Source organism: Phoenix dactylifera, chromosome 4, assembly GCF_051530095.1.
Source record: "Phoenix dactylifera cultivar Ajwa chromosome 4, Ajwa_hap1_PhDact_Kaust_v1.1, whole genome shotgun sequence".
NCBI classification, from domain to species: domain Eukaryota; kingdom Viridiplantae; phylum Streptophyta; class Magnoliopsida; order Arecales; family Arecaceae; genus Phoenix; species Phoenix dactylifera.
The window spans coordinates 39,142,276-39,167,779 of record NC_143193.1 but is presented as its reverse complement, the minus strand read 5'-3'; the positions used below and the strand labels follow the sequence as shown (position 1 = coordinate 39,167,779).

At 50.1% G+C, this 25,504-nt stretch overlaps 66 non-coding genes and 4 pseudogenes across 66 annotated transcripts; all 70 read left to right on the top strand.

The window, feature by feature from the left end:
• Positions 1-19: 19 nt before the first annotated feature.
• Positions 20-138, top strand: LOC149767468 (5S ribosomal RNA). The gene has a single exon (XR_016402944.1). It is a non-coding gene; the product is annotated as a 5S ribosomal RNA (ribosomal RNA).
• Positions 139-385: 247 nt separating this feature from the next.
• Positions 386-504, top strand: LOC149767467 (5S ribosomal RNA; annotated as a pseudogene).
• A 247-nt stretch (positions 505-751) lies between these two features.
• LOC149767466 (5S ribosomal RNA) lies at positions 752-870 on the top strand. Its single transcript, XR_016400777.1, has one exon. It is a non-coding gene; the product is annotated as a 5S ribosomal RNA (ribosomal RNA).
• A 247-nt stretch (positions 871-1,117) lies between these two features.
• LOC149767465 (5S ribosomal RNA) lies at positions 1,118-1,236 on the top strand. Its single transcript, XR_016403424.1, has one exon. It is a non-coding gene; the product is annotated as a 5S ribosomal RNA (ribosomal RNA).
• Positions 1,237-1,483: 247 nt separating this feature from the next.
• Positions 1,484-1,601, top strand: LOC149767464 (5S ribosomal RNA). Its single transcript, XR_016404696.1, has one exon. It is a non-coding gene; the product is annotated as a 5S ribosomal RNA (ribosomal RNA).
• A 247-nt stretch (positions 1,602-1,848) lies between these two features.
• On the top strand, positions 1,849-1,967 carry LOC149767463 (5S ribosomal RNA). Its single transcript, XR_016404467.1, has one exon. It is a non-coding gene; the product is annotated as a 5S ribosomal RNA (ribosomal RNA).
• Positions 1,968-2,214: 247 nt separating this feature from the next.
• Positions 2,215-2,333, top strand: LOC149767462 (5S ribosomal RNA). Its single transcript, XR_016402943.1, has one exon. It is a non-coding gene; the product is annotated as a 5S ribosomal RNA (ribosomal RNA).
• A 247-nt stretch (positions 2,334-2,580) lies between these two features.
• Positions 2,581-2,699, top strand: LOC149767461 (5S ribosomal RNA; annotated as a pseudogene).
• Positions 2,700-2,946: 247 nt separating this feature from the next.
• On the top strand, positions 2,947-3,065 carry LOC149767460 (5S ribosomal RNA). The gene has a single exon (XR_016402679.1). It is a non-coding gene; the product is annotated as a 5S ribosomal RNA (ribosomal RNA).
• A 247-nt stretch (positions 3,066-3,312) lies between these two features.
• LOC149767459 (5S ribosomal RNA) lies at positions 3,313-3,431 on the top strand. Its single transcript, XR_016406899.1, has one exon. It is a non-coding gene; the product is annotated as a 5S ribosomal RNA (ribosomal RNA).
• A 247-nt stretch (positions 3,432-3,678) lies between these two features.
• On the top strand, positions 3,679-3,797 carry LOC149767458 (5S ribosomal RNA). Its single transcript, XR_016404157.1, has one exon. It is a non-coding gene; the product is annotated as a 5S ribosomal RNA (ribosomal RNA).
• A 247-nt stretch (positions 3,798-4,044) lies between these two features.
• On the top strand, positions 4,045-4,163 carry LOC149767457 (5S ribosomal RNA). Its single transcript, XR_016400776.1, has one exon. It is a non-coding gene; the product is annotated as a 5S ribosomal RNA (ribosomal RNA).
• Positions 4,164-4,410: 247 nt separating this feature from the next.
• LOC149767456 (5S ribosomal RNA) lies at positions 4,411-4,529 on the top strand. The gene has a single exon (XR_016404156.1). It is a non-coding gene; the product is annotated as a 5S ribosomal RNA (ribosomal RNA).
• Positions 4,530-4,776: 247 nt separating this feature from the next.
• On the top strand, positions 4,777-4,895 carry LOC149767455 (5S ribosomal RNA). Its single transcript, XR_016400775.1, has one exon. It is a non-coding gene; the product is annotated as a 5S ribosomal RNA (ribosomal RNA).
• A 247-nt stretch (positions 4,896-5,142) lies between these two features.
• Positions 5,143-5,261, top strand: LOC149767454 (5S ribosomal RNA). Its single transcript, XR_016404154.1, has one exon. It is a non-coding gene; the product is annotated as a 5S ribosomal RNA (ribosomal RNA).
• Positions 5,262-5,508: 247 nt separating this feature from the next.
• On the top strand, positions 5,509-5,627 carry LOC149767453 (5S ribosomal RNA). Its single transcript, XR_016400774.1, has one exon. It is a non-coding gene; the product is annotated as a 5S ribosomal RNA (ribosomal RNA).
• Positions 5,628-5,874: 247 nt separating this feature from the next.
• LOC149767452 (5S ribosomal RNA) lies at positions 5,875-5,993 on the top strand. Its single transcript, XR_016403423.1, has one exon. It is a non-coding gene; the product is annotated as a 5S ribosomal RNA (ribosomal RNA).
• Positions 5,994-6,240: 247 nt separating this feature from the next.
• LOC149767451 (5S ribosomal RNA) lies at positions 6,241-6,358 on the top strand. Its single transcript, XR_016407583.1, has one exon. It is a non-coding gene; the product is annotated as a 5S ribosomal RNA (ribosomal RNA).
• Positions 6,359-6,605: 247 nt separating this feature from the next.
• Positions 6,606-6,724, top strand: LOC149767450 (5S ribosomal RNA). Its single transcript, XR_016403521.1, has one exon. It is a non-coding gene; the product is annotated as a 5S ribosomal RNA (ribosomal RNA).
• A 247-nt stretch (positions 6,725-6,971) lies between these two features.
• On the top strand, positions 6,972-7,090 carry LOC149767449 (5S ribosomal RNA). Its single transcript, XR_016405522.1, has one exon. It is a non-coding gene; the product is annotated as a 5S ribosomal RNA (ribosomal RNA).
• Positions 7,091-7,337: 247 nt separating this feature from the next.
• Positions 7,338-7,456, top strand: LOC149767448 (5S ribosomal RNA; annotated as a pseudogene).
• A 247-nt stretch (positions 7,457-7,703) lies between these two features.
• LOC149767447 (5S ribosomal RNA) lies at positions 7,704-7,822 on the top strand. Its single transcript, XR_016402678.1, has one exon. It is a non-coding gene; the product is annotated as a 5S ribosomal RNA (ribosomal RNA).
• Positions 7,823-8,069: 247 nt separating this feature from the next.
• On the top strand, positions 8,070-8,188 carry LOC149767446 (5S ribosomal RNA). The gene has a single exon (XR_016406898.1). It is a non-coding gene; the product is annotated as a 5S ribosomal RNA (ribosomal RNA).
• Positions 8,189-8,435: 247 nt separating this feature from the next.
• LOC149767445 (5S ribosomal RNA) lies at positions 8,436-8,554 on the top strand. The gene has a single exon (XR_016404015.1). It is a non-coding gene; the product is annotated as a 5S ribosomal RNA (ribosomal RNA).
• A 247-nt stretch (positions 8,555-8,801) lies between these two features.
• On the top strand, positions 8,802-8,920 carry LOC149767444 (5S ribosomal RNA). Its single transcript, XR_016400616.1, has one exon. It is a non-coding gene; the product is annotated as a 5S ribosomal RNA (ribosomal RNA).
• Positions 8,921-9,167: 247 nt separating this feature from the next.
• LOC149767443 (5S ribosomal RNA) lies at positions 9,168-9,286 on the top strand. Its single transcript, XR_016400615.1, has one exon. It is a non-coding gene; the product is annotated as a 5S ribosomal RNA (ribosomal RNA).
• Positions 9,287-9,533: 247 nt separating this feature from the next.
• Positions 9,534-9,652, top strand: LOC149767442 (5S ribosomal RNA). Its single transcript, XR_016404538.1, has one exon. It is a non-coding gene; the product is annotated as a 5S ribosomal RNA (ribosomal RNA).
• Positions 9,653-9,899: 247 nt separating this feature from the next.
• LOC149767441 (5S ribosomal RNA) lies at positions 9,900-10,017 on the top strand. Its single transcript, XR_016408711.1, has one exon. It is a non-coding gene; the product is annotated as a 5S ribosomal RNA (ribosomal RNA).
• Positions 10,018-10,264: 247 nt separating this feature from the next.
• LOC149767440 (5S ribosomal RNA) lies at positions 10,265-10,383 on the top strand. Its single transcript, XR_016404466.1, has one exon. It is a non-coding gene; the product is annotated as a 5S ribosomal RNA (ribosomal RNA).
• A 245-nt stretch (positions 10,384-10,628) lies between these two features.
• Positions 10,629-10,747, top strand: LOC149767439 (5S ribosomal RNA). The gene has a single exon (XR_016402942.1). It is a non-coding gene; the product is annotated as a 5S ribosomal RNA (ribosomal RNA).
• Positions 10,748-10,992: 245 nt separating this feature from the next.
• LOC149767438 (5S ribosomal RNA) lies at positions 10,993-11,111 on the top strand. Its single transcript, XR_016405392.1, has one exon. It is a non-coding gene; the product is annotated as a 5S ribosomal RNA (ribosomal RNA).
• Positions 11,112-11,358: 247 nt separating this feature from the next.
• Positions 11,359-11,477, top strand: LOC149767437 (5S ribosomal RNA). The gene has a single exon (XR_016406897.1). It is a non-coding gene; the product is annotated as a 5S ribosomal RNA (ribosomal RNA).
• Positions 11,478-11,724: 247 nt separating this feature from the next.
• On the top strand, positions 11,725-11,842 carry LOC149767436 (5S ribosomal RNA). The gene has a single exon (XR_016408259.1). It is a non-coding gene; the product is annotated as a 5S ribosomal RNA (ribosomal RNA).
• A 247-nt stretch (positions 11,843-12,089) lies between these two features.
• LOC149767435 (5S ribosomal RNA) lies at positions 12,090-12,208 on the top strand. The gene has a single exon (XR_016408335.1). It is a non-coding gene; the product is annotated as a 5S ribosomal RNA (ribosomal RNA).
• Positions 12,209-12,455: 247 nt separating this feature from the next.
• On the top strand, positions 12,456-12,574 carry LOC149767434 (5S ribosomal RNA). Its single transcript, XR_016400773.1, has one exon. It is a non-coding gene; the product is annotated as a 5S ribosomal RNA (ribosomal RNA).
• A 247-nt stretch (positions 12,575-12,821) lies between these two features.
• On the top strand, positions 12,822-12,940 carry LOC149767433 (5S ribosomal RNA). The gene has a single exon (XR_016404198.1). It is a non-coding gene; the product is annotated as a 5S ribosomal RNA (ribosomal RNA).
• Positions 12,941-13,187: 247 nt separating this feature from the next.
• On the top strand, positions 13,188-13,305 carry LOC149767432 (5S ribosomal RNA). The gene has a single exon (XR_016408710.1). It is a non-coding gene; the product is annotated as a 5S ribosomal RNA (ribosomal RNA).
• Positions 13,306-13,552: 247 nt separating this feature from the next.
• Positions 13,553-13,671, top strand: LOC149767431 (5S ribosomal RNA). Its single transcript, XR_016405390.1, has one exon. It is a non-coding gene; the product is annotated as a 5S ribosomal RNA (ribosomal RNA).
• Positions 13,672-13,918: 247 nt separating this feature from the next.
• Positions 13,919-14,037, top strand: LOC149767430 (5S ribosomal RNA). The gene has a single exon (XR_016406896.1). It is a non-coding gene; the product is annotated as a 5S ribosomal RNA (ribosomal RNA).
• A 247-nt stretch (positions 14,038-14,284) lies between these two features.
• LOC149767429 (5S ribosomal RNA) lies at positions 14,285-14,403 on the top strand. Its single transcript, XR_016404014.1, has one exon. It is a non-coding gene; the product is annotated as a 5S ribosomal RNA (ribosomal RNA).
• A 247-nt stretch (positions 14,404-14,650) lies between these two features.
• On the top strand, positions 14,651-14,769 carry LOC149767428 (5S ribosomal RNA). Its single transcript, XR_016400614.1, has one exon. It is a non-coding gene; the product is annotated as a 5S ribosomal RNA (ribosomal RNA).
• A 247-nt stretch (positions 14,770-15,016) lies between these two features.
• On the top strand, positions 15,017-15,135 carry LOC149767427 (5S ribosomal RNA). The gene has a single exon (XR_016400613.1). It is a non-coding gene; the product is annotated as a 5S ribosomal RNA (ribosomal RNA).
• Positions 15,136-15,382: 247 nt separating this feature from the next.
• LOC149767426 (5S ribosomal RNA) lies at positions 15,383-15,501 on the top strand. The gene has a single exon (XR_016404393.1). It is a non-coding gene; the product is annotated as a 5S ribosomal RNA (ribosomal RNA).
• A 247-nt stretch (positions 15,502-15,748) lies between these two features.
• On the top strand, positions 15,749-15,867 carry LOC149767425 (5S ribosomal RNA). Its single transcript, XR_016404907.1, has one exon. It is a non-coding gene; the product is annotated as a 5S ribosomal RNA (ribosomal RNA).
• Positions 15,868-16,114: 247 nt separating this feature from the next.
• LOC149767424 (5S ribosomal RNA) lies at positions 16,115-16,233 on the top strand. Its single transcript, XR_016411665.1, has one exon. It is a non-coding gene; the product is annotated as a 5S ribosomal RNA (ribosomal RNA).
• A 247-nt stretch (positions 16,234-16,480) lies between these two features.
• On the top strand, positions 16,481-16,599 carry LOC149767423 (5S ribosomal RNA). The gene has a single exon (XR_016404392.1). It is a non-coding gene; the product is annotated as a 5S ribosomal RNA (ribosomal RNA).
• Positions 16,600-16,846: 247 nt separating this feature from the next.
• On the top strand, positions 16,847-16,965 carry LOC149767422 (5S ribosomal RNA). Its single transcript, XR_016403048.1, has one exon. It is a non-coding gene; the product is annotated as a 5S ribosomal RNA (ribosomal RNA).
• A 247-nt stretch (positions 16,966-17,212) lies between these two features.
• On the top strand, positions 17,213-17,330 carry LOC149767421 (5S ribosomal RNA). The gene has a single exon (XR_016408709.1). It is a non-coding gene; the product is annotated as a 5S ribosomal RNA (ribosomal RNA).
• A 247-nt stretch (positions 17,331-17,577) lies between these two features.
• LOC149767420 (5S ribosomal RNA) lies at positions 17,578-17,696 on the top strand. Its single transcript, XR_016402181.1, has one exon. It is a non-coding gene; the product is annotated as a 5S ribosomal RNA (ribosomal RNA).
• Positions 17,697-17,943: 247 nt separating this feature from the next.
• On the top strand, positions 17,944-18,062 carry LOC149767419 (5S ribosomal RNA). Its single transcript, XR_016402941.1, has one exon. It is a non-coding gene; the product is annotated as a 5S ribosomal RNA (ribosomal RNA).
• A 247-nt stretch (positions 18,063-18,309) lies between these two features.
• LOC149767418 (5S ribosomal RNA) lies at positions 18,310-18,428 on the top strand. Its single transcript, XR_016400612.1, has one exon. It is a non-coding gene; the product is annotated as a 5S ribosomal RNA (ribosomal RNA).
• Positions 18,429-18,675: 247 nt separating this feature from the next.
• On the top strand, positions 18,676-18,794 carry LOC149767417 (5S ribosomal RNA). Its single transcript, XR_016400794.1, has one exon. It is a non-coding gene; the product is annotated as a 5S ribosomal RNA (ribosomal RNA).
• A 247-nt stretch (positions 18,795-19,041) lies between these two features.
• On the top strand, positions 19,042-19,160 carry LOC149767416 (5S ribosomal RNA). Its single transcript, XR_016404391.1, has one exon. It is a non-coding gene; the product is annotated as a 5S ribosomal RNA (ribosomal RNA).
• A 247-nt stretch (positions 19,161-19,407) lies between these two features.
• LOC149767415 (5S ribosomal RNA) lies at positions 19,408-19,526 on the top strand. Its single transcript, XR_016413048.1, has one exon. It is a non-coding gene; the product is annotated as a 5S ribosomal RNA (ribosomal RNA).
• Positions 19,527-19,773: 247 nt separating this feature from the next.
• LOC149767414 (5S ribosomal RNA) lies at positions 19,774-19,892 on the top strand (annotated as a pseudogene).
• A 247-nt stretch (positions 19,893-20,139) lies between these two features.
• On the top strand, positions 20,140-20,258 carry LOC149767413 (5S ribosomal RNA). Its single transcript, XR_016400772.1, has one exon. It is a non-coding gene; the product is annotated as a 5S ribosomal RNA (ribosomal RNA).
• Positions 20,259-20,505: 247 nt separating this feature from the next.
• On the top strand, positions 20,506-20,624 carry LOC149767412 (5S ribosomal RNA). Its single transcript, XR_016401246.1, has one exon. It is a non-coding gene; the product is annotated as a 5S ribosomal RNA (ribosomal RNA).
• Positions 20,625-20,871: 247 nt separating this feature from the next.
• Positions 20,872-20,990, top strand: LOC149767411 (5S ribosomal RNA). The gene has a single exon (XR_016404389.1). It is a non-coding gene; the product is annotated as a 5S ribosomal RNA (ribosomal RNA).
• A 247-nt stretch (positions 20,991-21,237) lies between these two features.
• LOC149767410 (5S ribosomal RNA) lies at positions 21,238-21,356 on the top strand. The gene has a single exon (XR_016401245.1). It is a non-coding gene; the product is annotated as a 5S ribosomal RNA (ribosomal RNA).
• A 247-nt stretch (positions 21,357-21,603) lies between these two features.
• Positions 21,604-21,722, top strand: LOC149767409 (5S ribosomal RNA). The gene has a single exon (XR_016404388.1). It is a non-coding gene; the product is annotated as a 5S ribosomal RNA (ribosomal RNA).
• Positions 21,723-21,969: 247 nt separating this feature from the next.
• On the top strand, positions 21,970-22,088 carry LOC149767408 (5S ribosomal RNA). The gene has a single exon (XR_016400771.1). It is a non-coding gene; the product is annotated as a 5S ribosomal RNA (ribosomal RNA).
• A 247-nt stretch (positions 22,089-22,335) lies between these two features.
• Positions 22,336-22,454, top strand: LOC149767407 (5S ribosomal RNA). Its single transcript, XR_016401244.1, has one exon. It is a non-coding gene; the product is annotated as a 5S ribosomal RNA (ribosomal RNA).
• Positions 22,455-22,701: 247 nt separating this feature from the next.
• Positions 22,702-22,819, top strand: LOC149767406 (5S ribosomal RNA). The gene has a single exon (XR_016408708.1). It is a non-coding gene; the product is annotated as a 5S ribosomal RNA (ribosomal RNA).
• Positions 22,820-23,066: 247 nt separating this feature from the next.
• On the top strand, positions 23,067-23,185 carry LOC149767405 (5S ribosomal RNA). The gene has a single exon (XR_016404465.1). It is a non-coding gene; the product is annotated as a 5S ribosomal RNA (ribosomal RNA).
• Positions 23,186-23,432: 247 nt separating this feature from the next.
• Positions 23,433-23,551, top strand: LOC149767404 (5S ribosomal RNA). The gene has a single exon (XR_016402940.1). It is a non-coding gene; the product is annotated as a 5S ribosomal RNA (ribosomal RNA).
• A 247-nt stretch (positions 23,552-23,798) lies between these two features.
• Positions 23,799-23,917, top strand: LOC149767403 (5S ribosomal RNA). The gene has a single exon (XR_016402939.1). It is a non-coding gene; the product is annotated as a 5S ribosomal RNA (ribosomal RNA).
• Positions 23,918-24,164: 247 nt separating this feature from the next.
• On the top strand, positions 24,165-24,283 carry LOC149767402 (5S ribosomal RNA). The gene has a single exon (XR_016406014.1). It is a non-coding gene; the product is annotated as a 5S ribosomal RNA (ribosomal RNA).
• A 247-nt stretch (positions 24,284-24,530) lies between these two features.
• LOC149767401 (5S ribosomal RNA) lies at positions 24,531-24,649 on the top strand. Its single transcript, XR_016404464.1, has one exon. It is a non-coding gene; the product is annotated as a 5S ribosomal RNA (ribosomal RNA).
• A 247-nt stretch (positions 24,650-24,896) lies between these two features.
• Positions 24,897-25,015, top strand: LOC149767400 (5S ribosomal RNA). The gene has a single exon (XR_016404652.1). It is a non-coding gene; the product is annotated as a 5S ribosomal RNA (ribosomal RNA).
• A 246-nt stretch (positions 25,016-25,261) lies between these two features.
• Positions 25,262-25,380, top strand: LOC149767399 (5S ribosomal RNA). The gene has a single exon (XR_016404153.1). It is a non-coding gene; the product is annotated as a 5S ribosomal RNA (ribosomal RNA).
• Positions 25,381-25,504: the final 124 nt, after the last annotated feature.

Below are 25,504 nucleotides of genomic sequence, written 5' to 3'. Positions count from 1 at the left end.
GTTTCGAAGGGCATGTCATGGGTGCGATCATACCAGCACTAATGCACCGGATCCCATCAGAACTCCGCAGTTAAGCGGGCTTGGGCGAGAGTAGTACTAGGATGGGTGACCCCCTGGGAAGTCCTCGTGTTGCACCCCATTTATTTTTTGCCCGCTTTTTTATTTTTTCATAATATTTATTTTTAATTTTTCGGCTTTTGGCTTTTCCTCTTCGGATAATTTTTTTTCCCCGAAAATAAACTGAGTCCGGAGACTGGCGGTGCCATGCCGCATAGCGGGAGCAGCGCGTTGAATCCTACGCCAGAACGGCCCCGGCGGCGCGAATGTCTCGGGCCGTCGAGGTCTGCTGCTTTGTCATAAAAGGGAGTTTCGAAGGGCATGTCATGGGTGCGATCATACCAGCACTAATGCACCGGATCCCATCAGAACTCCGCAGTTAAGCGGGCTTGGGCGAGAGTAGTACTAGGATCGGTGACCCCCTCGGAAGTCCTCGTGTTGCACCCTATTTATTTTTTGCCCGCTTTTTTATTTTTTCATAATATTTATTTTTAATTTTTCGGCTTTTGGCTTTTCCTCTTCGGATAATTTTTTTTTCTCGAAAATAAACTGAGTCCGGAGACTGGCGGTGCCATGCCGCATAGCGTGACCAGCGCGTTGAATCCTACGCCAGAACGGCCCCGGCGGCGCGAATGTCTCGGGCCGTCGAGGTCTGCTGCTTTGCCATAAAAGGGAGTTTCGATGGGCATGTCATGGGTGCGATCATACCAGCACTAAGGCACCGGATCCCATCAGAACTCCGTAGTTAAGCGTGCTTGGGCGAGAGTAGTACTAGGATGGGTGACCCCCTGGGAAGTCCTCGTGTTGCACCCCTTTTATTTTTTGCCCGCTTTTTTATTTTTTGATAATATTTATTTTTAATTTTTCGGCTTTTGGCTTTTCCTCTTCGGATAATTTTTTTCCCCCGAAAATAAACTGAGTCCGGAGACTGGCGGTGCCATGCCGCATAGCGGGACCAGCGCGTTGAATACTACGCCAGAACGGCCCCGGCGGCGCGAATGTCTCGGGCCGTCGAGGTCTGCTGCTTTGTCATAAAAGGGAGTTTCGATGGGCAAGTCATGGGTGCGATCATACCAGCACTAATACACCGGATCCCATCAGAACTCCGCAGTTAAGCGTGCTTGGGCGAGAGTAGTACTAGGATGGATGGCCCCCTGGGAAGTCCTCGTGTTGCACCCCTCTTATTTTTTGCCCGCTTTTTTATTTTTTGATAATATTTATTTTTAATTTTTCGGCTTTTGGCTTTTCCTCTTCGGATAATTTTTTTCCCCCGAAAATAAACTGAGTCCGGAGACTGGCGGTGCCATGCCGCATAGCGGGAGCAGCGCGTTGAATCCTACGCCAGAACGGCCCCGGCGGCGCGAATGTCTCGGGCCGTTGAGGTCTGCTGCTTTGTCATAAAAGGGAGTTTCGATGGGCATGTCATGGGTGCGATCATACCAGCACTAATGCACCGGATCCCATCAGAACTCCGCAGTTAAGCGTGCTTGGGCGAGATTAGTACTAGGATGGGTGACCCCCGGGAAGTCCTCGTATTGCACCCCTTTTATTTTTTGCCCGCTTTTTTATTTTTTCATAATATTTATTTTTAATTTTTCGGCTTTTGGCTTTTCCTCTTCGGATAATTTTTTTCCCCCGAAAATAAACTGAGTCCGGAGACTGGCGGTGCCATGCCGCATAGCGGGACCAGCGCGTTGAATCCTACGCCAGAACGGCCCCGGCGGCGCGAATATCTCGGGCCGTCGAGGTCTGCTGCTTTGTCATAAAAGGGAGTTTCGATGGGCAAGTCATAGGTGCGATCATACCAGCACTAATGCACCGGATCCCATCAGAACTCCGCAGTTAAGCGTGCTTGGGCGAGAGTAGTACTAGGATGGGTGGCCCCCTGGGAAGTCCTCGTGTTGCACCCCTTTTATTTTTTGCCCGCTTTTTTATTTTTTGATAATATTTATTTTTAATTTTTCGACTTTTGGCTTTTCCTCTTCGGATAATTTTTTTCCCCCGAAAATAAACTGAGTCCGGAGACTGGCGGTGCCATGCCGCATAGCGGGAGCAGCGCGTTGAATCCTACGCCAGAACGGCCCCGGCGGCGCGAATGTCTCGGGCCGTCGAGGTCTGCTGCTTTGTCATAAAAGGGAGTTTCGAAGGGCATGTCATGGGTGCGATCATACCAGCACTAATGCACCGGATCCCATCAGAACTCCGCAGTTAAGCGGGCTTGGGCGAGAGTAGTACTAGGATGGGTGACCCCCTGGGAAGTCCTCGTGTTGCACCCCATTTATTTTTTGCCCGCTTTTTTATTTTTTCATAATATTTATTTTTAATTTTTCGGCTTTTGGCTTTTCCTCTTCGGATAATTTTTTTTCCCCGAAAATAAACTGAGTCCGGAGACTGGCGGTGCCATGCCGCATAGCGGGAGCAGCGCGTTGAATCCTACGCCAGAACGGCCCCGGCGGCGCGAATGTCTCGGGCCGTCGAGGTCTGCTGCTTTGTCATAAAAGGGAGTTTCGAAGGGCATGTCATGGGTGCGATCATACCAGCACTAATGCACCGGATCCCATCAGAACTCCGCAGTTAAGCGGGCTTGGGCGAGAGTAGTACTAGGATCGGTGACCCCCTCGGAAGTCCTCGTGTTGCACCCTATTTATTTTTTGCCCGCTTTTTTATTTTTTCATAATATTTATTTTTAATTTTTCGGCTTTTGGCTTTTCCTCTTCGGATAATTTTTTTTTCTCGAAAATAAACTGAGTCCGGAGACTGGCGGTGCCATGCCGCATAGCGGGACCAGCGCGTTGAATCCTACGCCAGAACGGCCCCGGCGGCGCGAATGTCTCGGGCCGTCGAGGTCTGCTGCTTTGTCATAAAAGGTAGTTTCGAAGGGCATGTCATGCGTGCGATCATACCAGCACTAATGCACCGGATCCCATCAGAACTCCGCAGTTAAGCGTGCTTGGGCGAGAGTAGTACTAGGATGGGTGACCCCCTGGGAAGTCCTCGTGTTGCACCCCTTTTATTTTTTGCCCGCTTTTTTATTTTTTGATAATATTTATTTTTAATTTTTCGGCTTTTGGCTTTTCTTCTTCGGATAATTTTTTTCCCCCGAAAATAAACTGAGTCCGGAGACTGGCGGTGCCATGCCGCATAGCGGGACCAGCGCGTTGAATCCTACGCCAGAACGGCCCCGGCGGCGCGAATGTCTCGGGCCGTCGAGGTCTGCTGCTTTGTCATAAAGGGGAGTTTCGAAGGGCATGTCATGGTTGCGATCATACCAGCACTAATGCACCGGATCCCATCAGAACTCCGCAGTTAAGCATGCTTGGGCGAGAGTAGTACTAGGATGGGTGACCCCCTGGGAAGTCCTCGTGTTGCACCTCTTTTATTTTTTGCCCGCTTTTTTATTTTTTGATAATATTTATTTTTAATTTTTCGGCTTTTGGCTTTTCCTCTTCGGATAATTTTTTTCCCCCGAAAATAAACTGAGTCCGGAGACTGGCGGTGCCATGCCGCATAGCGGGACCCGCGCGTTGAATCCTATGCCAGAACGGCCCCGGCGGCGCGAATGTCTCGGGCCGTCGAGGTCTGCTGCTTTGTCATAAAAGGGAGTTTCGAAGGGCATGTCATGGGTGCGATCATACCAGCACTAATGCACCGGATCCCATCAGAACTCCGCAGTTAAGCGTGCTTGGGCGAGAGTACTACTAGGATGGGTGACCCCCTGGGAAGTCCTCGTGTTGCACCCCTTTTATTTTTTGCCCGCTTTTTTATTTTTTGATAATATTTATTTTTAATTTTTCGGCTTTTGGCTTTTCTTCTTCGGATAATTTTTTTCCCCCGAAAATAAACTGAGTCCGGAGACTGGCGGTGCCATGCCGCATAGCGTGACCAGCGCGTTGAATCCTACGCCAGAACGGCCCCGGCGGCGCGAATGTCTCGGGCCGTCGAGGTCTGCTGCTTTGTCATAAAAGGGAGTTTCGATGGGCATGTCATGGGTGCGATCATACCAGCACTAAGGCACCGGATCCCATCAGAACTCCGTAGTTAAGCGTGCTTGGGCGAGAGTAGTACTAGGATGGGTGACCCCCTGGGAAGTCCTCGTGTTGCACCCCTTTTATTTTTTGCCCGCTTTTTTATTTTTTGATAATATTTATTTTTAATTTTTCGGCTTTTGGCTTTTCCTCTTCGGATAATTTTTTTCCCCCGAAAATAAACTGAGTCCGGAGACTGGCGGTGCCATGCCGCATAGCGGGACCAGCGCGTTGAATACTACGCCAGAACGGCCCCGGCGGCGCGAATGTCTCGGGCCGTCGAGGTCTGCTGCTTTGTCATAAAAGGGAGTTTCGAAGGGCATGTCATGGGTGCGATCATACCAGCACTAATGCACCGGATCCCATCAGAACTCCGCAGTTAAGCGTGCTTGGGCGAGAGTACTACTAGGATGGGTGACCCCCTGGGAAGTCCTCGTGTTGCACCCCTTTTATTTTTTGCCCGCTTTTTTATTTTTTGATAATATTTATTTTTAATTTTTCGGCTTTTGGCTTTTCTTCTTCGGATAATTTTTTTCCCCCGAAAATAAACTGAGTCCGGAGACTGGCGGTGCCATGCCGCATAGCGTGACCAGCGCGTTGAATCCTACGCCAGAACGGCCCCGGCGGCGCGAATGTCTCGGGCCGTCGAGGTCTGCTGCTTTGTCATAAAAGGGAGTTTCGATGGGCATGTCATGGGTGCGATCATACCAGCACTAAGGCACCGGATCCCATCAGAACTCCGTAGTTAAGCGTGCTTGGGCGAGAGTAGTACTAGGATGGGTGACCCCCTGGGAAGTCCTCGTGTTGCACCCCTTTTATTTTTTGCCCGCTTTTTTATTTTTTGATAATATTTATTTTTAATTTTTCGGCTTTTGGCTTTTCCTCTTCGGATAATTTTTTTCCCCCGAAAATAAACTGAGTCCGGAGACTGGCGGTGCCATGCCGCATAGCGGGACCAGCGCGTTGAATACTACGCCAGAACGGCCCCGGCGGCGCGTATGTCTCGGGCCGTCGAGGTCTGCTGCTTTGTCATAAAAGGGAGTTTCGAAGGGCATGTCATGGGTGCGATCATACCAGCACTAATGCACCGGATCCCATCAGAACTCCGCAGTTAAGCGTGCTTGGGCGAGAGTACTACTAGGATGGGTGACCCCCTGGGAAGTCCTCGTGTTGCACCCCTTTTATTTTTTGCCCGCTTTTTTATTTTTTGATAATATTTATTTTTAATTTTTCGGCTTTTGGCTTTTCTTCTTCGGATAATTTTTTTCCCCCGAAAATAAACTGAGTCCGGAGATTGGCGGTGCCATGCCGCATAGCGTGACCAGCGCGTTGAATCCTACGCCAGAACGGCCCCGGCGGCGCGAATGTCTCGGGCCGTCGAGGTCTGCTGCTTTGTCATAAAAGGGAGTTTCGATGGGCATGTCATGGGTGCGATCATACCAGCACTAAGGCACCGGATCCCATCAGAACTCCGTAGTTAAGCGTGCTTGGGCGAGAGTAGTACTAGGATGGGTGACCCCCTGGGAAGTCCTCGTGTTGCACCCCTTTTATTTTTTGCCCGCTTTTTTATTTTTTGATAATATTTATTTTTAATTTTTCGGCTTTTGGCTTTTCCTCTTCGGATAATTTTTTTCCCCCGAAAATAAACTGAGTCCGGAGACTGGCGGTGCCATGCCGCATAGCGGGACCAGCGCGTTGAATACTACGCCAGAACGGCCCCGGCGGCGCGAATGTCTCGGGCCGTCGAGGTCTGCTGCATTGTCATAAAAGGGAGTTTCGATGGGCAAGTCATGGGTGCGATCATACCAGCACTAATACACCGGATCCCATCAGAACTCCGCAGTTAAGCGTGCTTGGGCGAGAGTAGTACTAGGATGGATGGCCCCCTGGGAAGTCCTCGTGTTGCACCCCTCTTATTTTTTGCCCGCTTTTTTATTTTTTGATAATATTTATTTTTAATTTTTCGGCTTTTGGCTTTTCCTCTTCGGATAATTTTTTTCCCCCGAAAATAAACTGAGTCCGGAGACTGGCGGTGCCATGCCGCATAGCGGGAGCAGCGCGTTGAATCCTACGCCAGAACGGCCCCGGCGGCGCGAATGTCTCGGGCCGTTGAGGTCTGCTGCTTTGTCATAAAAGGGAGTTTCGATGGGCATGTCATGCGTGCGATCATACCAGCACTAATGCACCGGATCCCATCAGAACTCCGCAGTTAAGCGTGCTTGGGCGAGATTAGTACTAGGATGGGTGACCCCCGGGAAGTCCTCGTATTGCACCCCTTTTATTTTTTGCCCGCTTTTTTATTTTTTCATAATATTTATTTTTAATTTTTCGGCTTTTGGCTTTTCCTCTTCGGATAATTTTTTTCCCCCGAAAATAAACTGAGTCCGGAGACTGGCGGTGCCATGCCGCATAGCGGGACCAGCGCGTTGAATCCTACGCCAGAACGGCCCCGGCGGCGCGAATGTCTCGGGCCGTCGAGGTCTGCTGCTTTGTCATAAAAGGGAGTTTCGATGGGCAAGTCATAGGTGCGATCATACCAGCACTAATGCACCGGATCCCATCAGAACTCCGTAGTTAAGCGTGCTTGGGCGAGAATAGTACTAGGATGGGTGACCCCCTGGGAAGTCCTCGTGTTGCACCCCTTTTATTTTTTGCCCGCTTTTTTATTTTTTGATAATATTTATTTTTAATTTTTCGGCTTTTGGCTTTTCCTCTTCGGATAATTTTTTTCCCCCGAAAATAAACTGAGTCCGGAGACTGGCGGTGCCATGCCGCATAGCGGGAGCAGCGCGTTGAATCCTACGCCAGAACGGCCCCGGCGGCGCGAATGTCTCGGGCCGTCGAGGTCTGCTGCTTTGTCATAAAAGGGAGTTTCGAAGGGCATGTCATGGGTGCGATCATACCAGCACTAATGCACCGGATCCCATCAGAACTCCGCAGTTAAGCGGGCTTGGGCGAGAGTAGTACTAGGATGGGTGACCCCCTAGGAAGTCCTCGTGTTGCACCCCATTTATTTTTTGCCCGCTTTTTTATTTTTTCATAATATTTATTTTTAATTTTTCGGCTTTTGGCTTTTCCTCTTCGGATAATTTTTTTTCCCCGAAAATAAACTGAGTCCGGAGACTGGCGGTGCCATGCCGCATAGCGGGAGCAGCGCGTTGAATCCTACGCCAGAACGGCCCCGGCGGCGCGAATGTCTCGGGCCGTCGAGGTCTGCTGCTTTGTCATAAAAGGGAGTTTCGAAGGGCATGTCATGGGTGCGATCATACCAGCACTAATGCACCGGATCCCATCAGAACTCCGTAGTTAAGCGGGCTTGGGCGAGAGTAGTACTAGGATCGGTGACCCCCTCGGAAGTCCTCGTGTTGCACCCTATTTATTTTTTGCCCGCTTTTTTATTTTTTCATAATATTTATTTTTAATTTTTCGGCTTTTGGCTTTTCCTCTTCGGATAATTTTTTTTTCTCGAAAATAAACTGAGTCCGGAGACTGGCGGTGCCATGCCGCATAGCGGGACCAGCGCGTTGAATCCTACGCCAGAACGGCCCCGGCGGCGCGAATGTCTCGGGCCGTCGAGGTCTGCTGCTTTGTCATAAAAGGTAGTTTCGAAGGGCATGTCATGCGTGCGATCATACCAGCACTAATGCACCGGATCCCATCAGAACTCCGCAGTTAAGCGTGCTTGGGCGAGAGTAGTACTAGGATGGGTGACCCCCTGGGAAGTCCTCGTGTTGCACCCCTTTTATTTTTTGCCCGCTTTTTTATTTTTTGATAATATTTATTTTTAATTTTTCGGCTTTTGGCTTTTCTTCTTCGGATAATTTTTTTCCCCCGAAAATAAACTGAGTCCGGAGACTGGCGGTGCCATGCCGCATAGCGGGACCAGCGCGTTGAATCCTACGCCAGAACGGCCCCGGCGGCGCGAATGTCTCGGGCCGTCGAGGTCTGCTGCTTTGTCATAAAGGGGAGTTTCGAAGGGCATGTCATGGTTGCGATCATACCAGCACTAATGCACCGGATCCCATCAGAACTCCGCAGTTAAGCATGCTTGGGCGAGAGTAGTACTAGGATGGGTGACCCCCTGGGAAGTCCTCGTGTTGCACCTCTTTTATTTTTTGCCCGCTTTTTTATTTTTTGATAATATTTATTTTTAATTTTTCGGCTTTTGGCTTTTCCTCTTCGGATAATTTTTTTCCCCCGAAAATAAACTGAGTCCGGAGACTGGCGGTGCCATGCCGCATAGCGGGACCCGCGCGTTGAATCCTATGCCAGAACGGCCCCGGCGGCGCGAATGTCTCGGGCCGTCGAGGTCTGCTGCTTTGTCATAAAAGGGAGTTTCGAAGGGCATGTCATGGGTGCGATCATACCAGCACTGATGCACCGGATCCCATCAGAACTCCGCAGTTAAGCGTGCTTGGGCGAGAGTACTACTAGGATGGGTGACCCCCTGGGAAGTCCTCGTGTTGCACCCCTTTTATTTTTTGCCCGCTTTTTTATTTTTTGATAATATTTATTTTTAATTTTTCGGCTTTTGGCTTTTCTTCTTCGGATAATTTTTTTCCCCCGAAAATAAACTGAGTCCGGAGACTGGCGGTGCCATGCCGCATAGCGGGACCAGCGCGTTGAATCCTACGCCAGAACGGCCCCGGCGGCGCGAATGTCTCGGGCCGTCGAGGTCTGCAGCTTTGTCATAAAAGGGAGTTTCGATGGGCATGTCATGGGTGCGATCATACCAGCACTAAGGCACCGGATCCCATCAGAACTCCGCAGTTAAGCGTGCTTGGGCGAGAGTAGTACTAGGATGGGTGACCCCCTGGGAAGTCCTCGTGTTGCACCCCTTTTATTTTTTGCCCGCTTTTTTATTTTTTGATAATATTTATTTTTAATTTTTTGGCTTTTGGCTTTTCTTCTTCGGATAATTTTTTTCCCCCGAAAATAAACTGAGTCCGGAGACTGGCGGTGCCATGCCGCATAGCGTGACCAGCGCGTTGAATCCTACGCCAGAACGGCCCCGGCGGCGCGAATGTCTCGGGCCGTCGAGGTCTGCTGCTTTGTCATAAAAGGGAGTTTCGATGGGCATGTCATGGGTGCGATCATACCAGCACTAAGGCACCGGATCCCATCAGAACTCCGCAGTTAAGCGTGCTTGGGCGAGAGTAGTACTAGGATGGGTGACCCCCTGGGAAGTCCTCGTGTTGCACCCCTTTTATTTTTTGCCCGCTTTTTTATTTTTTGATAATATTTATTTTTAATTTTTCGGCTTTTGGCTTTTCCTCTTCGGATAATTTTTTTCCCCCGAAAATAAACTGAGTCCGGAGACTGGCGGTGCCATGCCGCATAGCGGGACCAGCGCGTTGAATACTACGCCAGAACGGCCCCGGCGGCGCGAATGTCTCGGGCCGTCGAGGTCTGCTGCTTTGTCATAAAAGGGAGTTTCGATGGGCAAGTCATGGGTGCGATCATACCAGCACTAATGCACCGGATCCCATCAGAACTCCGCAGTTAAGCGTGCTTGGGCGAGAGTAGTACTAGGATGGGTGGCCCCCTAGGAAGTCCTCGTGTTGCACCCCTTTTATTTTTTGCCCGCTTTTTTATTTTTTGATAATATTTATTTTTAATTTTTCGGCTTTTGGCTTTTCCTCTTCGGATAATTTTTTTCCCCCGAAAATAAACTGAGTCCGGAGACTGGCGGTGCCATGCCGCATAGCGGGACCAGCGCGTTGAATCCTACGCCAGAACGGCCCCGGCGGCGCGAATGTCTCGGGCCGTCGAGGTCTGCTGCTTTGTCATAAAAGGGAGTTTCGATGGGCATGTCATGGGTGCGATCATTCCAGCACTAATGCACCGGATCCCATCAGAACTCCGCAGTTAAGCATGCTTGGGCGAGATTAGTACTAGGATGGGTGACCCCCGGGAAGTCCTCGTATTGCACCCCTTTTATTTTTTGCCCGCTTTTTTATTTTTTCATAATATTTATTTTTAATTTTTCGGCTTTTGGCTTTTCCTCTTCGGATAATTTTTTTCCCCCGAAAATAAACTGAGTCCGGAGACTGGCGGTGCCATGCCGCATAGCGGGACCAGCGCGTTGAATCCTACGCCAGAACGGCCCCGGCGGCGCGAATGTCTCGGGCCGTCGAGGTCTGCTGCTTTGTCATAAAAGGGAGTTTCGATGGGCAAGTCATAGGTGCGATCATACCAGCACTAATGCACCGGATCCCATCAGAACTCCGCAGTTAAGCGTGCTTGGGCGAGAGTAGTACTAGGATGGGTGGCCCCCTGGGAAGTCCTCGTGTTGCACCCCTTTTATTTTTTGCCCGCTTTTTTATTTTTTGATAATATTTATTTTTAATTTTTCGGCTTTTGGCTTTTCCTCTTCGGATAATTTTTTTCCCCCGAAAATAAACTGAGTCCGGAGACTGGCGGTGCCATGCCGCATAGCGGGAGCAGCGTTGAATCCTACGCCAGAACGGCACCGGCGGCGCGAATGTCTCGGGCCGTCGAGGTCTGCTGCTTTGTCATAAAAGGGAGTTTCGAAGGACATGTCATGGGTGCGATCATACCAGCACTAATGCACCGGATCCCATCAGAACTCCGCAGTTAAGCGGGCTTGGGCGAGAGTAGTACTAGGATGGGTGACCCCCTGGGAAGTCCTCGTGTTGCACCCCATTTATTTTTTGCCCGCTTTTTTTTTTCCATAATATTTATTTTTAATTTTTCGGCTTTTGGCTTTTCCTCTTCGGATAATTTTTTTTCCCCGAAAATAAACTGAGTCCGGAGACTGGCGGTGCCATGCCGCATAGCGGGACCAGCGCGTTGAATCCTACGCCAGAACGGCCCCGGCGGCGCGAATGTCTCGGGCTGTCGAGGTCTGCTGCTTTGTCATAAAAGGTAGTTTCGAAGGGCATGTCATGCGTGCGATCATACCAGCACTAATGCACCGGATCCCATCAGAACTCCGCAGTTAAGCGTGCTTGGGCGAGAGTAGTACTAGGATGGGTGACCCCCTAGGAAGTCCTCGTGTTGCACCCCTTTTATTTTTTGCCCGCTTTTTTATTTTTTGATAATATTTATTTTTAATTTTTCGGCTTTTGGCTTTTCTTCTTCCGATAATTTTTTTCCCCCGAAAATAAACTGAGTCCGGAGACTGGCGGTGCCATGCCGCATAGCGGGACCAGCGCGTTGAATCCTACGCCAGAACGGCCCCGGCGGCGCGAATGTTTCGGGCCGTCGAGGTCTGCTGCTTTGTCATAAAGGGGAGTTTCGAAGGGCATGTCATGGTTGCGATCATACCAGCACTAATGCACCGGATCCCATCAGAACTCCGCAGTTAAGCATGCTTGGGCGAGAGTAGTACTAGGATGGGTGACCCCCTGGGAAGTCCTCGTGTTGCACCTCTTTTATTTTTTGCCCGCTTTTTTATTTTTTGATAATATTTATTTTTAATTTTTCGGCTTTTGGCTTTTCCTCTTCGGATAATTTTTTTCCCCCGAAAATAAACTGAGTCCGGAGACTGGCGGTGCCATGCCGCATAGCGGGACCCGCGCGTTGAATCCTATGCCAGAACGGCCCCGGCGGCGCGAATGTCTCGGGCCGTCGAGGTCTGCTGCTTTGTCATAAAAGGGAGTTTCGAAGGGCATGTCATGGGTGCGATCATACCAGCACTGATGCACCGGATCCCATCAGAACTCCGCAGTTAAGCGTGCTTGGGCGAGAGTACTACTAGGATGGGTGCCCCCTGGGAAGTCCTCGTGTTGCACCCCTTTTATTTTTTGCCCGCTTTTTTATTTTTTGATAATATTTATTTTTAATTTTTCGGCTTTTGGCTTTTCCTCTTCGGATAATTTTTTTCCCCCGAAAATAAACTGAGTCCGGAGACTGGCGGTGCCATGCCGCATAGCGGGACCAGCGCGTTGAATACTACGCCAGAACGGCCCCGGCGGCGCGAATGTCTCGGGCCGTCGAGGTCTGCTGCTTTGTCATAAAAGGGAGTTTCGATGGGCAAGTCATGGGTGCGAACATACCAGCACTAATGCACCGGATCCCATCAGAACTCCGCAGTTAAGCGTGCTTGGGCGAGAGTAGTACTAGGATGGGTGGCACCCTGGGAAGTCCTCGTGTTGCACCCCTTTTATTTTTTGCCCGCTTTTTTATTTTTTGATAATATTTATTTTTAATTTTTCGGCTTTTGGCTTTTCCTCTTCGGATAATTTTTTTCCCCCGAAAATAAACTGAGTCCGGAGACTGGCGGTGCCATGCCGCATAGCGGGACCCGCGCGTTGAATCCTATGCCAGAACGGCCCCGGCGGCGCGAATGTCTCGGGCCGTCGAGGTCTGCTGCTTTGTCATAAAAGGGAGTTTCGATGGGCATGTCATGGGTGCGATCATACCAGCACTAAGGCACCGGATCCCATCAGAACTCCGTAGTTAAGCGTGCTTGGGCGAGAGTAGTACTAGGATGGGTGACCCCCTGGGAAGTCCTCGTGTTGCACCCCTTTTATTTTTTGCCCGCTTTTTTATTTTTTGATAATATTTATTTTTAATTTTTCGGCTTTTGGCTTTTCCTCTTCGGATAATTTTTTTCCTCCGAAAATAAACTGAGTCCGGAGACTGGCGGTGCCATGCCGCATAGCGGGACCAGCGCGTTGAATACTACGCCAGAACGGCCCCGGCGGCGCGAATGTCTCGGGCCGTCGAGGTCTGCTGCTTTGTCATAAAAGGGAGTTTCGATGGGCAAGTCATGGGTGCGATCATACCAGCACTAATGCACTGGATCCCATCAGAACTCCGCAGTTAAGCGTGCTTGGGCGAGAGTAGTACTAGGATGGGTGGCCCCCTGGGAAGTCCTCGTGTTGCACCCCTTTTATTTTTTGCCCGCTTTTTTATTTTTTGATAATATTTATTTTTAATTTTTCGGCTTTTGGCTTTTCCTCTTCGGATAATTTTTTTCCCCCGAAAATAAACTGAGTCCGGAGACTGGCGGTGCCATGCCGCATAGCGGGACCAGCGCGTTGAATCCTACGCCAGAACGGCCCCGGCGGCGCGAATGTCTCGGGCCGTCGAGGTCTGCTGCTTTGTCATAAAAGGGAGTTTCGATGGGCATGTCATGGGTGCGATCATTCCAGCACTAATGCACCGGATCCCATCAGAACTCCGCAGTTAAGCATGCTTGGGCGAGATTAGTACTAGGATGGGTGACCCCCGGGAAGTCCTCGTATTGCACCCCTTTTATTTTTTGCCCGCTTTTTTATTTTTTCATAATATTTATTTTTAATTTTTCGGCTTTTGGCTTTTCCTCTTCGGATAATTTTTTTCCCCCGAAAATAAACTGAGTCCGGAGACTGGCGGTGCCATGCCGCATAGCGGGACCAGCGCGTTGAATCCTACGCCAGAACGGCCCCGGCGGCGCGAATGTCTCGGGCCGTCGAGGTCTGCTGCTTTGTCATAAAAGGTAGTTTCGAAGGGCATGTCATGCGTGCGATCATACCAGCACTAATGCACCGGATCCCATCAGAACTCCGCAGTTAAGCGTGCTTGGGCGAGAGTAGTACTAGGATGGGTGACCCCCTAGGAAGTCCTCGTGTTGCACCCCTTTTATTTTTTGCCCGCTTTTTTATTTTTTGATAATATTTATTTTTAATTTTTCGGCTTTTGGCTTTTCTTCTTCCGATAATTTTTTTCCCCCGAAAATAAACTGAGTCCGGAGACTGGCGGTGCCATGCCGCATAGCGGGACCAGCGCGTTGAATCCTACGCCAGAACGGCCCCGGCGGCGCGAATGTCTCGGGCCGTCGAGGTCTGCTGCTTTGTCATAAAGGGGAGTTTCGAAGGGCATGTCATGGTTGCGATCATACCAGCACTAATGCACCGGATCCCATCAGAACTCCGCAGTTAAGCATGCTTGGGCGAGAGTAGTACTAGGATGGGTGACCCCCTGGGAAGTCCTCGTGTTGCACCTCTTTTATTTTTTGCCCGCTTTTTTATTTTTTGATAATATTTATTTTTAATTTTTCGGCTTTTGGCTTTTCCTCTTCGGATAATTTTTTTCCCCCGAAAATAAACTGAGTCCGGAGACTGGCGGTGCCATGCCGCATAGCGGGACCCGCGCGTTGAATCCTATGCCAGAACGGCCCCGGCGGCGCGAATGTCTCGGGCCGTCGAGGTCTGCTGCTTTGTCATAAAAGGGAGTTTCGAAGGGCATGTCATGGGTGCGATCATACCAGCACTGATGCACCGGATCCCATCAGAACTCCGCAGTTAAGCGTGCTTGGGCGAGAGTACTACTAGGATGGGTGACCCCCTGGGAAGTCCTCGTGTTGCACCCCTTTTATTTTTTGCCCGCTTTTTTATTTTTTGATAATATTTATTTTTAATTTTTCGGCTTTTGGCTTTTCTTCTTCGGATAATTTTTTTCCCCCGAAAATAAACTGAGTCCGGAGACTGGCGGTGCCATGCCGCATAGCGTGACCAGCGCGTTGAATCCTACGCCAGAACGGCCCCGGCGGCGCGAATGTCTCGGGCCGTCGAGGTCTGCTGCTTTGTCATAAAAGGGAGTTTCGATGGGCATGTCATGGGTGCGATCATACCAGCACTAAGGCACCGGATCCCATCAGAACTCCGCAGTTAAGCGTGCTTGGGCGAGAGTAGTACTAGGATGGGTGACCCCCTGGGAAGTCCTCGTGTTGCACCCCTTTTATTTTTTGCCCGCTTTTTTATTTTTTGATAATATTTATTTTTAATTTTTCGGCTTTTGGCTTTTCTTCTTCGGATAATTTTTTTCCCCCGAAAATAAACTGAGTCCGGAGACTGGCGGTGCCATGCCGCATAGCGTGACCAGCGCGTTGAATCCTACGCCAGAACGGCCCCGGCGGCGCGAATGTCTCGGGCCGTCGAGGTCTGCTGCTTTGTCATAAAAGGGAGTTTCGATGGGCATGTCATGGGTGCGATCATACCAGCACTAAGGCACCGGATCCCATCAGAACTCCGCAGTTAAGCGTGCTTGGGCGAGAGTAGTACTAGGATGGGTGACCCCCTGGGAAGTCCTCGTGTTGCACCCCTTTTATTTTTTGCCCGCTTTTTTATTTTTTGATAATATTTATTTTTAATTTTTCGGCTTTTGGCTTTTCCTCTTCGGATAATTTTTTTCCCCCGAAAATAAACTGAGTCCGGAGACTGGCGGTGCCATGCCGCATAGCGGGACCAGCGCGTTGAATACTACGCCAGAACGGCCCCGGCGGCGCGAATGTCTCGGGCCGTCGAGGTCTGCTGCTTTGTCATAAAAGGGAGTTTCGATGGGCAAGTCATGGGTGCGAACATACCAGCACTAATGCACCGGATCCCATCAGAACTCCGCAGTTAAGCGTGCTTGGGCGAGAGTAGTACTAGGATGGGTGGCCCCCTGGGAAGTCCTCGTGTTGCACCCCTTTTATTTTTTGCCCGCTTTTTTATTTTTTGATAATATTTATTTTTAATTTTTCGGCTTTTGGCTTTTCCTCTTCGGATAATTTTTTTCCCCCGAAAATAAACTGAGTCCGGAGACTGGCGGTGCCATGCCGCATAGCGGGACCCGCGCGTTGAATCCTATGCCAGAACGGCCCCGGCGGCGCGAATGTCTCGGGCCGTCGAGGTCTGCTGCTTTGTCATAAAAGGGAGTTTCGATGGGCATGTCATGGGTGCGATCATACCAGCACTAAGGCACCGGATCCCATCAGAACTCCGTAGTTAAGCGTGCTTGGGCGAAAGTAGTACTAGGATGGGTGACCCCCTGGGAAGTCCTCGTGTTGCACCCCTTTTATTTTTTGCCCGCTTTTTTATTTTTTGATAATATTTATTTTTAATTTTTCGGCTTTTGGCTTTTCCTCTTCGGATAATTTTTTTCCTCCGAAAATAAACTGAGTCCGGAGACTGGCGGTGCCATGCCGCATAGCGGGACCAGCGCGTTGAATACTACGCCAGAACGGCCCCGGCGGCGCGAATGTCTCGGGCCGTCGAGGTCTGCTGCTTTGTCATAAAAGGGAGTTTCGATGGGCAAGTCATGGGTGCGATCATACCAGCACTAATGCACCGGATCCCATCAGAACTCCGCAGTTAAGCGTGCTTGGGCGAGAGTAGTACTAGGATGGGTGACCCCCTGGGAAGTCCTCGTGTTGCACCCCTTTTATTTTTTGCCCGCTTTTTTATTTTTTGATAATATTTGTTTTTAATTTTTCGGCTTTTGGCTTTTCCTCTTCGGATAATTTTTTTCCCCCGAAAATAAACTGAGTCCGGAGACTGGCGGTGCCATGCCGCATAGCGGGACCAGCGCGTTGAATACTACGCCAGAACGGCCCCGGCGGCGCGAATGTCTCGGGCCGTCGAGGTCTGCTGCTTTGTCATAAAAGGGAGTTTCGATGGGCAAGTCATGGGTGCGAACATACCAGCACTAATGCACCGGATCCCATCAGAACTCCGCAGTTAAGCGTGCTTGGGCGAGAGTAGTACTAGGATGGGTGGCCCCCTGGGAAGTCCTCGTGTTGCACCCCTTTTATTTTTTGCCCGCTTTTTTATTTTTTGATAATATTTATTTTTAATTTTTCGGCTTTTGGCTTTTCCTCTTCGGATAATTTTTTTCCCCCGAAAATAAACTGAGTCCGGAGACTGGCGGTGCCATGCCGCATAGCGGGACCCGCGCGTTGAATCCTATGCCAGAACGGCCCCGGCGGCGCGAATGTCTCGGGCCGTCGAGGTCTGCTGCTTTGTCATAAAAGGGAGTTTCGATGGGCATGTCATGGGTGCGATCATACCAGCACTAAGGCACCGGATCCCATCAGAACTCCGTAGTTAAGCGTGCTTGGGCGAGAGTAGTACTAGGATGGGTGGCCCCCTGGGAAGTCCTCGTGTTGCACCCCTTTTATTTTTTGCCCGCTTTTTTATTTTTTGATAATATTTATTTTTAATTTTTCGGCTTTTGGCTTTTCCTCTTCGGATAATTTTTTTCCCCCGAAAATAAACTGAGTCCGGAGACTGGCGGTGCCATGCCGCATAGCGGGACCAGCGCGTTGAATCCTACGCCAGAACGGCCCCGGCGGCGCGAATGTCTCGGGCCGTCGAGGTCTGCTGCTTTGTCATAAAAGGGAGTTTCGATGGGCATGTCATGGGTGCGATCATTCCAGCACTAATGCACCGGATCCCATCAGAACTCCGCAGTTAAGCATGCTTGGGCGAGATTAGTACTAGGATGGGTGACCCCCGGGAAGTCCTCGTATTGCACCCCTTTTATTTTTTGCCCGCTTTTTTATTTTTTCATAATATTTATTTTTAATTTTTCGGCTTTTGGCTTTTCCTCTTCGGATAATTTTTTTTCCCCGAAAATAAACTGAGTCCGGAGACTGGCGGTGCCATGCCGCATAGCGGGACCAGCGCGTTGAATCCTACGCCAGAACGGCCCCGGCGGCGCGAATGTCTCGGGCCGTCGAGGTCTGCTGCTTTGTCATAAAAGGGAGTTTCGAAGGGCATATCATGGGTGCGATCATACCAGCACTAATACACCGGATCCCATCAGAACTCCGCAGTTAAGCGGGCTTGGGCGAGAGTAGTACTAGGATGGGTGACCCCCTGGGAAGTCCTCGTGTTGCACCCCATTTATTTTTTGCCCGCTTTTTTATTTTTTCATAATATTTATTTTTAATTTTTCGGCTTTTGGCTTTTCCTCTTCGGATAATTTTTTTTCCCCAAAAATAAACTGAGTCCGGAGACTGGCGGTGCCATGCCGCATAGCGGGACCAGCGCGTTGAATCCTACGCCAGAACGGCCCCGGCGGCGCGAATGTCTCGGGCCGTCGAGGTCTGCTGCTTTGTCATAAAAGGGAGTTTCGAAGGGCATATCATGGGTGCGATCATACCAGCACTAATGCACCGGATCCCATCAGAACTCCGCAGTTAAGCGGGCTTGGGCGAGAGTAGTACTAGGATGGGTGACCCCCTGGGAAGTCCTCGTGTTGCACCCCATTTATTTTTTGCCCGCTTTTTTATTTTTTCATAATATTTATTTTTAATTTTTCGGCTTTTGGCTTTTCCTCTTCGGATAATTTTTTTTCCCCGAAAATAAACTGAGTCCGGAGACTGGCGGTGCCATGCCGCATAGCGTGACCAGCGCGTTGAATCCTACGCCAGAACGGCCCCGGCGGCGCGAATGTCTCGGGCCGTCGAGGTCTGCTGCTTTGTCATAAAAGGGAGTTTCGATGGGCATGTCATGGGTGCGATCATACCAGCACTAAGGCACCGGATCCCATCAGAACTCCGCAGTTAAGCGTGCTTGGGCGAGAGTAGTACTAGGATGGGTGACCCCCTGGGAAGTCCTCGTGTTGCACCCCTTTTATTTTTTGCCCGCTTTTTTATTTTTTGATAATATTTATTTTTAATTTTTCGGCTTTTGGCTTTTCTTCTTCGGATAATTTTTTTCCCCCGAAAATAAACTGAGTCCGGAGACTGGCGGTGCCATGCCGCATAGCGTGACCAGCGCGTTGAATCCTACGCCAGAACGGCCCCGGCGGCGCGAATGTCTCGGGCCGTCGAGGTCTGCTGCTTTGTCATAAAAGGGAGTTTCGATGGGCATGTCATGGGTGCGATCATACCAGCACTAAGGCACCGGATCCCATCAGAACTCCGCAGTTAAGCGTGCTTGGGCGAGAGTAGTACTAGGATGGGTGACCCCATGGGAAGTCCTCGTGTTGCACCCCTTTTATTTTTTGCCCGCTTTTTTATTTTTTGATAATATTTATTTTTAATTTTTCGGCTTTTGGCTTTTCCTCTTCGGATAATTTTTTTCCCCCGAAAATAAACTGAGTCCGGAGACTGGCGGTGCCATGCCGCATAGCGGGACCAGCGCGTTGAATACTACGCCAGAACGGCCCCGGCGGCGCGAATGTCTCGGGCCGTCGAGGTCTGCTGCTTTGTCATAAAAGGGAGTTTCGATGGGCAAGTCATGGGTGCGAACATACCAGCACTAATGCACCGGATCCCATCAGAACTCCGCAGTTAAGCGTGCTTGGGCGAGAGTAGTACTAGGATGGGTGGCCCCCTGGGAAGTCCTCGTGTTGCACCCCTTTTATTTTTTGCCCGCTTTTTTATTTTTTGATAATATTTATTTTTAATTTTTCGGCTTTTGGCTTTTCCTCTTCGGATAATTTTTTTCCTCCGAAAATAAACTGAGTCCGGAGACTGGCGGTGCCATGCCGCATAGCGGGACCAGCGCGTTGAATACTACGCCAGAACGGCCCCGGCGGCGCGAATGTCTCGGGCCGTCGAGGTCTGCTGCTTTGTCATAAAAGGGAGTTTCGATGGGCAAGTCATGGGTGCGATCATACCAGCACTAATGCACCGGATCCCATCAGAACTCCGCAGTTAAACGTGCTTGGGCGAGAGTAGTACTAGGATGGGTGACCCCCTGGGAAGTCCTCGTGTTGCACCCCTTTTATTTTTTGCCCGCTTTTTTATTTTTTGATAATATTTATTTTTAATTTTTCGGCTTTTGGCTTTTCCTCTTCGGATAATTTTTTTCCCCCGAAAATAAACTGAGTCCGGAGACTGGCGGTGCCATGCCGCATAGCGGGACCAGCGCGTTGAATACTACGCCAGAACGGCCCCGGCGGCGCGAATGTCTCGGGCCGTCGAGGTCTGCTGCTTTGTCATAAAAGGGAGTTTCGATGGGCAAGTCATGGGTTGGAACATACCAGCACTAATGCACCGGATCCCATCAGAACTCCGCAGTTAAGCGTGCTTGGGCGAGAGTAGTACTAGGATGGGTGGCCCCCTGGGAAGTCCTCGTGTTGCACCCCTTTTATTTTTTGCCCGCTTTTTTATTTTTTGATAATATTTATTTTTAATTTTTTGGCTTTTGGCTTTTCCTCTTCGGATAATTTTTTTCCCCCGAAAATAAACTGAGTCCGGAGACTGGCGGTGCCATGCCGCATAGCGGGACCCGCGCGTTGAATCCTATGCCAGAACGGCCCCGGCAGCGCGAATGTCTCGGGCCGTCGAGGTCTGCTGCTTTGTCATAAAAGGGAGTTTCGATGGGCATGTCATGGGTGCGATCATACCAGCACTAAGGCACCGGATCCCATCAGAACTCCGTAGTTAAGCGTGCTTGGGCGAGAGTAGTACTAGGATGGGTGACCCCCTGGGAAGTCCTCGTGTTGCACCCCTTTTATTTTTTGCCCGCTTTTTTATTTTTTGATAATATTTATTTTTAATTTTTCGGCTTTTGGCTTTTCCTCTTCGGATAATTTTTTTCCTCCGAAAATAAACTGAGTCCGGAGACTGGCGGTGCCATGCCGCATAGCGGGACCAGCGCGTTGAATACAACGCCAGAACGGCCCCGGCGGCGCGAATGTCTCGGGCCGTCGAGGTCTGCTGCTTTGTCATAAAAGGGAGTTTCGATGGGCAAGTCATGGGTGCGATCATACCAGCACTAATGCACCGGATCCCATCAGAACTCCGCAGTTAAGCGTGCTTGGGCGAGAGTAGTACTAGGATGGGTGGCCCCCTGGGAAGTCCTCGTGTTGCACCCCTTTTATTTTTTGCCCGCTTTTTTATTTTTTGATAATATTTATTTTTAATTTTTCGGCTTTTGGCTTTTCCTCTTCGGATAATTTTTTTCCCCCGAAAATAAACTGAGTCCGGAGACTGGCGGTGCCATGCCGCATAGCGGGACCAGCGCGTTGAATACTACGCCAGAACGGCCCCGGCGGCGCGAATGTCTCGGGCCGTCGAGGTCTGCTGCTTTGTCATAAAAGGGAGTTTCGATGGGCAAGTCATGGGTGCGAACATACCAGCACTAATGCACCGGATCCCATCAGAACTCCGCAGTTAAGCGTGCTTGGGCGAGAGTAGTACTAGGATGGGTGGCCCCCTGGGAAGTCCTCGTGTTGCACCCCTTTTATTTTTTGCCCGCTTTTTTATTTTTTGATAATATTTATTTTTAATTTTTCGGCTTTTGGCTTTTCCTCTTCGGATAATTTTTTTCCCCCGAAAATAAACTGAGTCCGGAGACTGGCGGTGCCATGCCGCATAGCGGGACCAGCGCGTTGAATACAACGCCAGAACGGCCCCGGCGGCGCGAATGTCTCGGGCCGTCGAGGTCTGCTGCTTTGTCATAAAAGGGAGTTTCGATGGGCAAGTCATGGGTGCGATCATACCAGCACTAATGCACCGGATCCCATCAGAACTCCGCAGTTAAGCGTGCTTGGGCGAGAGTAGTACTAGGATGGGTGGCCCCCTGGGAAGTCCTCGTGTTGCACCCCTTTTATTTTTTGCCCGCTTTTTTATTTTTTGATAATATTTATTTTTAATTTTTCGGCTTTTGGCTTTTCCTCTTCGGATAATTTTTTTCCCCCGAAAATAAACTGAGTCCGGAGACTGGCGGTGCCATGCCGCATAGCGGGACCAGCGCGTTGAATACTACGCCAGAACGGCCCCGGCGGCGCGAATGTCTCGGGCCGTCGAGGTCTGCTGCTTTGTCATAAAAGGGAGTTTCGATGGGCAAGTCATGGGTGCGAACATACCAGCACTAATGCACCGGATCCCATCAGAACTCCGCAGTTAAGCGTGCTTGGGCGAGAGTAGTACTAGGATGGGTGGCCCCCTGGGAAGTCCTCGTGTTGCACCCCTTTTATTTTTTGCCCGCTTTTTTATTTTTTGATAATATTTATTTTTAATTTTTCGGCTTTTGGCTTTTCCTCTTCGGATAATTTTTTTCCCCCGAAAATAAACTGAGTCCGGAGACTGGCGGTGCCATGCCGCATAGCGGGACCCGCGCGTTGAATCCTATGCCAGAACGGCCCCGGCGGCGCGAATGTCTCGGGCCGTCGAGGTCTGCTGCTTTGTCATAAAAGGGAGTTTCGATGGGCATGTCATGGGTGCGATCATACCAGCACTAAGGCACCGGATCCCATCAGAACTCCGTAGTTAAGCGTGCTTGGGCGAGAGTAGTACTAGGATGGGTGACCCCCTGGGAAGTCCTCGTGTTGCACCCCTTTTATTTTTTGCCCGCTTTTTTATTTTTTGATAATATTTATTTTTAATTTTTCGGCTTTTGGCTTTTCCTCTTCGGATAATTTTTTTCCTCCGAAAATAAACTGAGTCCGGAGACTGGCGGTGCCATGCCGCATAGCGGGACCAGCGCGTTGAATACAACGCCAGAACGGCCCCGGCGGCGCGAATGTCTCGGGCCGTCGAGGTCTGCTGCTTTGTCATAAAAGGGAGTTTCGATGGGCAAGTCATGGGTGCGATCATACCAGCACTAATGCACCGGATCCCATCAGAACTCCGCAGTTAAGCGTGCTTGGGCGAGAGTAGTACTAGGATGGGTGGCCCCCTGGGAAGTCCTCGTGTTGCACCCCTTTTATTTTTTGCCCGCTTTTTTATTTTTTGATAATATTTATTTTTAATTTTTCGGCTTTTGGCTTTTCCTCTTCGGATAATTTTTTTCCCCCGAAAATAAACTGAGTCCGGAGACTGGCGGTGCCATGCCGCATAGCGGGACCAGCGCGTTGAATCCTACGCCAGAACGGCCCCGGCGGCGCGAATGTCTCGGGCCGTCGAGGTCTGCTGCTTTGTCATAAAAGGGAGTTTCGATGGGCATGTCATGGGTGCGATCATTCCAGCACTAATGCACCGGATCCCATCAGAACTCCGCAGTTAAGCATGCTTGGGCGAGATTAGTACTAGGATGGGTGACCCCCGGGAAGTCCTCGTATTGCACCCCTTTTATTTTTTGCCCGCTTTTTTATTTTTTCATAATATTTATTTTTAATTTTTCGGCTTTTGGCTTTTCCTCTTCGGATAATTTTTTTTCCCCGAAAATAAACTGAGTCCGGAGACTGGCGGTGCCATGCCGCATAGCGGGACCAGCGCGTTGAATCCTACGCCAGAACGGCCCCGGCGGCGCGAATGTCTCGGGCCGTCGAGGTCTGCTGCTTTGTCATAAAAGGGAGTTTCGATGGGCAAGTCATAGGTGCGATCATACCAGCACTAATGCACCGGATCCCATCAGAACTCCGCAGTTAAGCGTGCTTGGGCGAGAGTAGTACTAGGATGGGTGGCCCCCTGGGAAGTCCTCGTGTTGCACCCCTTTTATTTTTTGCCCGCTTTTTTATTTTTTGATAATATTTATTTTTAATTTTTCGGCTTTTGGCTTTTCCTCTTCGGATAATTTTTTTTCCCCGAAAATAAACTGAGTCCGGAGACTGGCGGTGCCATGCCGCATAGCGGGAGCAGCGCGTTGAATCCTACGCCAGAACGGCCCCGGCGGCGCGAATGTCTCGGGCCGTCGAGGTCTGCTGCTTTGTCATAATCGGGAGTTTCGAAGGGCATATCATGGGTGCGATCATACCAGCACTAATGCACCGGATCCCATCAGAACTCCGCAGTTAAGCGGGCTTGGGCGAGAGTAGTACTAGGATGGGTGACCCCCTGGGAAGTCCTCGTGTTGCACCCCATTTATTTTTTGCCCGCTTTTTTATTTTTTCATAATATTTATTTTTAATTTTTCGGCTTTTGGCTTTTCCTCTTCGGATAATTTTTTTTCCCCGAAAATAAACTGAGTCCGGAGACTGGCGGTGCCATGCCGCATAGCGGGACCAGCGCGTTGAATCCTACGCCAGAACGGCCCCGGCGGCGCGAATGTCTCGGGCCGTCGAGGTCTGCTGCTTTGTCATAAAAGGGAGTTTCGAAGGGCATATCATGGGTGCGATCATACCAGCACTAATGCACCGGATCCCATCAGAACTCCGCAGTTAAGCGGGCTTGGGCGAGAGTAGTACTAGGATGGGTGACCCCCTGGGAAGTCCTCGTGTTGCACCCCATTTATTTTTTGCCCGCTTTTTTATTTTTTCATAATATTTATTTTTAATTTTTCGGCTTTTGGCTTTTCCTCTTCGGATAATTTTTTTTCCCCGAAAATAAACTGAGTCCGGAGACTGGCGGTGCCATGCCGCATAGCGGGACCAGCGCGTTGAATCCTACGCCAGAACGGCCCCGGCGGCGCGAATGTCTCGGGCCGTCGAGGTCTGCTGCTTTGTCATAAAAGGTAGTTTCGAAGGGCATGTCATGCGTGCTATCATACCAGCACTAATGCACCGGATCCCATCAGAACTCCGCAGTTAAGCGTGCTTGGGCGAGAGTAGTACTAGGATGGGTGACCCCCTGGGAAGTCCTCGTGTTGCACCCCTTTTATTTTTTGCCCCCTTTTTTATTTTTTGATAATATTTATTTTTAATTTTTCGGCTTTTGAGTTTTCTTCTTCGGATAATTTTTTTCCCCCGAAAATAAACTGAGTCCGGAGACTGGCGGTGCCATGCCGCATAGCGGGACCAGCGCGTTGAATCCTACGCCAGAACGGCCCCGGCGGCGCGAATGTCTCGGGCCGTCGAGGTCTGCTGCTTTGTCATAAAAGGGAGTTTCGATGGGCAAGTCATAGGTGCGATCATACCAGCACTAATGCACCGGATCCCATCAGAACTCCGCAGTTAAGCGTGCTTGGGCGAGAGTAGTACTAGGATGGGTGGCCCCCTGGGAAGTCCTCGTGTTGCACCCCTTTTATTTTTTGCCCGCTTTTTTATTTTTTGATAATATTTATTTTTAATTTTTCGGCTTTTGGCTTTTCCTCTTCGGATAATTTTTTTTCCCCGAAAATAAACTGAGTCCGGAGACTGGCGGTGCCATGCCGCATAGCGGGAGCAGCGCGTTGAATCCTACGCCAGAACGGCCCCGGCGGCGCGAATGTCTCGGGCCGTCGAGGTCTGCTGCTTTGTCATAAAAGGGAGTTTCGAAGGGCATATCATGGGTGCGATCATACCAGCACTAATGCACCGGATCCCATCAGAACTCCGCAGTTAAGCGGGCTTGGGCGAGAGTAGTACTAGGATGGGTGACCCCCTGGGAAGTCCTCGTGTTGCACCTCTTTTATTTTTTGCCCGCTTTTTTATTTTTTGATAATATTTATTTTTAATTCTTCGGCTTTTGGCTTTTCCTCTTCGGATAATTTTTTTCCCCGAAAATAAACTGAGTCCGGAGACTGGCGGTGCCATGCCGCATAGTGGGACCCGCGCGTTGAATCCTATGCCAGAACGGCCCCGGCGGCGCGAATGTCTCGGGCCGTCGAGGTCTGCTGCTTTGTCATAAAAGGGAGTTTCGAAGGGCATGTCATGGGTGCGATCATACCAGCACTAATGCACCGGATCCCATCAGAACTCCGCAGTTAAGCGTGCTTGGGCGAGAGTACTACTAGGATGGGTGACCCCCTGGGAAGTCCTCGTGTTGCACCCCTTTTATTTTTTGCCCGCTTTTTTATTTTTTGATAATATTTATTTTTAATTTTTCGGCTTTTGGCTTTTCTTCTTCGGATAATTTTTTTCCCCCGAAAATAAACTGAGTCCGGAGACTGGCGGTG